This window comes from Vespa velutina, chromosome 2, assembly GCF_912470025.1.
Source record: "Vespa velutina chromosome 2, iVesVel2.1, whole genome shotgun sequence".
Taxonomy (NCBI): Eukaryota; Metazoa; Arthropoda; class Insecta; order Hymenoptera; family Vespidae; genus Vespa; species Vespa velutina.
Window position 1 is genome coordinate 3,916,679 of NC_062189.1, and position 5,131 is coordinate 3,921,809.

At 34.5% G+C, this 5,131-nt stretch overlaps 1 long non-coding RNA gene across 6 annotated transcripts in view; it reads right to left on the bottom strand.

Annotated features, from left to right (window-relative positions):
• Nucleotides 1-1,212: 1,212 nt before the first annotated feature.
• LOC124947113 overlaps nt 1,213-5,131 on the bottom strand; it is a 28,521-nt gene continuing 24,602 nt past the window's right edge. For 3 of the 6 annotated variants that reach the window (XR_007100320.1, XR_007100317.1, XR_007100319.1), the window contains 2 exons: nt 1,871-2,132; nt 1,213-1,707 (listed from right to left, as the gene is read on the bottom strand). This is a non-coding gene — a long non-coding RNA (uncharacterized LOC124947113). Of the gene's footprint in view, nt 1,708-1,870; nt 2,133-2,623; nt 2,826-4,977; nt 5,126-5,131 lie in introns of those variants that run through there. The other 3 variants (XR_007100318.1, XR_007100316.1, XR_007100321.1) reach the window with 3 other exon arrangements.

Genomic DNA, 5,131 nt, shown 5'->3' on the forward strand with positions numbered 1-5,131 from the left:
CCTCGAGTTCCTCTCCTTCCAGTATCCTCTCCTCTCAGGGCACCCCCGACACTCTGACAAGCCCCTCGTTACTCTCCCGCGAGCACAAAAATAAAAGGATGAGAGAAGAAGCCGAGAACGCAATCTTAACGATTCGTCGAAGGCCGCTTCTGCTTCTTTCTATCTTTCTTCTTTTTCTTCTTCTTTTTTTCTCTTCTTTCTCTTCTTTCTCTTCTTCTTTTTTTTTCTTCTTTTTTTTACTTTTACTGTCGCATGTATAAGATCTCGAAAGGATGCCTGACGTGAAATAATCCTATTTAATCGAAAAGAATCCGTGCATCGCGCACGATATTTTAATATTTACATACATGATATTCGTATTATTCGATTTATATAAAGTAAAAATCAGATAGAATTGAGAAATATATTCTTACATTTTTAAAAGTAGACATTCGCCAATACAACTTTCTATTTTTTTCTTTCAGCAAAATGACCTTTTTTCCTTTTTACGGTTTCTTTAAAAAGAGTACAAAAATAGTTGTCCGTTTTTTGTTTACGAACGATCTTTGTAACAAACGAAAAAACATTTTCAACGGAAAAAGTGATTGAGCGTATCCGATCTTCAAAATCGAAACTAGAGTAATGCTGTAAATTTTCGTCTCTTGTGATTTACAATGGTCGAACTTTCGTACTTTTCTTCGAGATACTCGTAGTACAATTTCATGCAAGAATCTTTCTCCGTTTAGAAAATTTCCGGAACCTTTACTCGGAGCGTCGTCTTTGTCGTAAATCCTACAGGTTGACCAAAACTGGAGCAAAATTTTCCATCGTTTTATTGAACACAGATGAGGTAGTGCGATTTATTTACGAGTAATGTTAAGTAAGATGACTTATGTAACCAATGTCCTTGACCATTGAGAAAACAATTTTGAAATATTTCCTTATTCCTTTGAGGCATCGATTTACTTTCTTCCCTTCGATTTACTTTATGATCCCTTTTTACTTTCTCTTATTTTAAGGATTATAATAATAATAACGTTTTATTTATAATTTATAATTTATAATTTATAATTAAGGATTATAATAACAATGTCTAGAAAAATAATAACGAACAATTTTCTAATAATAAATTTATTTTTTCAAACATAAATATCAATATCGATATTATCTTGTTATATTGCATATAGTTAAATTTATTATTCAATTTAATAACAATAATATTTCAAAGGTGATTATAATTATTTAAAAGTGAGAATATTTTTTATATTTAATAGAAAAAAAAAAGAAAAAAAAAAAAGAAAAAAAAAAGGAGAAAAAGAAACAACGTAAAAAGTAATTCTTATGGTTAAACGTGAAATCAAAGAGAGTGCTCTATCCCCAATGCTTCTTCATCGACAACGATACTATCCGATGAAAACAGGTAGAGGTATGTGGAAACCCACACGAAAGATCCGGAGACGAGTTCGCCACCCCCAAACCAATAGCAATGTTCCGTGTGATGCCCACACGTATGCTCAACGTAGACCTTTGAAATTCTGCAATATGTTATTGTTCGGCTTGAGCGAGTATCTTAGAGACCTACCCTACTCCTCAGCCATTGTCGTGACTCTTACAGATATTGACAACCCGCAGGAGAAATTGGCGGGATATCTAAAATCTCGGATCTTTCCGGAACATGCATCTGCTCTCGAGAGTCGTTTTTCCCTTCTTAGACGAGAACTGAAGTGGCTGAGCGTAAGGGATTAAATTCGTCTTAGGTTTCGTTCATCAAGACGTTTAATCGATATAATAGTCATATAATACTCGATCGATATAATTGATTAAAAACATTTAACAAAAGTATTGTCAATAAAAAATTTCCTTATCAAATTAATACCAATTGGTATGTTACCTGGAAACTTGAAAATTCTATGAAACTCCATCTCACGAATAATCGGCCTTTGTGCTCAAAACGCACCCCCATTCGTAGGATCTATTAAAATTTCACGGACATTAGCAAGAAACGAGCGAAGCACAATAGCATTTACGATGAACGGCGATCGTGGTCAGTTTCTTTGTTCTCTTCCATCTCTTGAATGTATCTCGAGTAGAAAGTTAGCGTTTTGAAAATATACTTCCTTCAACTCCTTTGACTCCTTCCATGGACGTTGAATCTAAAATGAAAAAAGAAGAAGAAAAAAAAAAAAGAAGAAAAAAAAAAAAAGACAATGGTCGTTGAGTTCGGAGGAAAGGGATGGAAAGGAGAAGAAAACGACTTCCTCCTGAACGAAGAAGAGGAATTCAGTCGAGCCGAAAAACGGAATATGAGAGTAGAGAAAAATGATTGAGGTGGGGAAAAGAAAGAGAAAAAAAGCAAAAAAGTTTTCCAAGTGTAGTCTTGCCGATAATACGTAGATTAGCTTCCGAGCTATTGGTTACCTGTCATCGAGTAGAACTGACTGATTGACTGATTGACTGACTGACTGACTGACTGACTGACTGACTGACTGACTAAACAACAGATCTCTTCTAGTCATTCGGCAAAAAGAGAAATCACTCATTTTCTTTTGCTAAACGTACGAATATGACGCAAGGGTTTTTCGACTTTCAAGTTGCGGAAGGACAATAATAATTAATGTGTTGCAAACCATTTCAAATATCTAACCTTCATTCTTTCCTTTGGCCATCTCATATTTTCTCTTCTCTTCTATTTCTCTCAACTCCCTTCGTACCTTTTATTATTATAGTATATTTTCTTGCTACTCCGTTTCTTTACTTCACTTCGAGTAGCTGCTATCAAGAATCTCCTGTGAATACGATTTCTTTCTCGAAACTTTGCCAAAAACTTTTTCCATTTGCTCTTATGTCTGTGAAAGCAACACACAAAAAGTTAGCCCTTATATGAAGAAGGGTAAAGATATTTCGAGTTTTTCAAATATATTCTACACATTTTCTTATGTCCATTTTATCAAGAAAAATTTTATAATATCAACGTTAATACTGTCAATACGAAGGAACATTAAATGACATCAATAGAGTTTCCTAATTTTTTCGAATTTCTTTTTTTTTTCTTCTTCTTCTTTCTTTCATTTGATATTATCAGCATTCGGACTTCTTCACGAAAAAAAAAAAACAAAAAAAAAAATGAAATCCATCGAGAATCATAAAACGTGTTCAAACCGATGGATAAAAGATCTACGACACGCGCTCTTATTTATTTCACCTTGTCACGCACGTCATTCCGATCTGCATTCACCCGCACGAACGTTAATCGCAGCTGCATCTGTGAGCATTGTCCGATTTTTTGAAAAAAGGCTCGCGCGTCACGATTTCTTCTCGACTTGAGAAAGGGAATCTTGAAAAAGATATATAAACGCGAAGTACGTCCGTCTTTTCGATGACGAATCGAGGTCCGTATCTTTAGATCCATAAACGACTTGCGATTCGTTTCAAACCGAATCGACGCGTCATTAATCGCTTTTCAACTTCGAGTACCTTACGAAATTTCATCGAAAACATGCCCATCCTATATATATATATATATATATATATATATATATATATATATATTATTATTATTATTATTATTATTATTATTATTATTAAATTAATAGCAGCTGAACTTCAAATTTTAAGCAACGCAACATTTCTACTTTTAAATACAAGATGACTCGAAGAAAATGGAATACGATCGATCTTCCATTCATCGTTAGATGCGAAACGTATTGGAATATGATGATCTTTTGGTAAATCACTTATCTTTTGACTATTGAAACCAATTATTCCGTGAATTTCACCTTGCGAATCAGCACGCGCCATATGCCATACGGAAATTTGAAATAGTCAGTCGGTCAGTAAGTCGGCTTCTGTTTGGACTTGCCGCGAATGACTTAACATTTTACCGACCAGGAAAAATCGCGGAACAGTTTTATAATGACGCTTCTTGGTCTATGGTGTATACCTTAGAAACAACATCCATCATTTACGGAATAATATTGGACCACCACCACTGACCAGGACACGTGGATAGAAAGTATACTGCAAAAGGATCGTAATAGAAAGAAAGGGAGTGTGTATAAGGGCTGGTAGTTTCTTTTTTCTCTCTGTCTAACACACACACATACACACGAGCGAGCGCGGACACACGTACGCACGTACACATATATATATCTCCCTTCGTCCCTTTTTCTATCTCGCTTAACGATGCGTTTTATGCCGGCGTTAAAACGTTTTTCGCAAAAACTACCTCTGTTTCATCTAAAGCCAAACGTTGGAAGGAGGATGAGGAGGAGGAGGAAGAAGAGGAGGAAAATAAGGAGAAGGAAGAAGAAGAAGAAATGAAATTCGAGAAAGAGAAAAAGAGAATGAGAGAGAGAGAAAGAGAGAGAGAGAGAGAGAGAGAGAGAGAGAAAGAGAAAAGGAAAAGAAGCGTAATGATGTTAGGTGAAATGATTTACAATCTTGCTCTGGTCGGTCTCCTCTTTTATTTTTTTTTTTTTTCACGAGGCGAGAACCTTTGGCTAGTCACGTGACGATGTTTCCACCTATTGTCTCTATCATTTTACCGCAGACCCTTCGACGTGGTACGTTTCAGATATTTCACTAAAATTCGAATGATCAAAAAGGAAAGGAAAGAAATAAAAAAAGAAAAAGAAAACAAAAACAAAACTACAAAGATAGATAGAACACGATCTATATTGTGAAAAAACTTATGGTTTTTTGGAAAAATGATTTTTCTCTAAATGATTTTTCTCTAATTCTTCGTATCATCGTTTTTTAATCGATAATCGATCATTTATCACGTAATTTGTTAATCACAACTTTTTTTTTCCTATCGCTCTATAATCAAATAAAAAAGATCCATTATAAAAATATGCTCATTTTAAGTTTGAAAAAAGCGATGAAAAAAAAATGATTAAAAAAAAAAAAATAATAATTAAAAATGATTAAAAGAAAAAGAAAAAAAAATATCACGCTCTTCCTTTCATTCGATATTTTTCAAAATTATTTTATATTAACTTGTAAAAAATTTCCAATAGATCGGACAACGAGAATGACGATCTTTCTTAAAGATCGAAGGAGGCAGGTGAGGAAATCCAACCATCTCGCGACTTCAGCTCCTTCGGTGCGCGTATAAAAGGATGTGCCGGCTGTTGCGCAAAAGCCGTGTTCC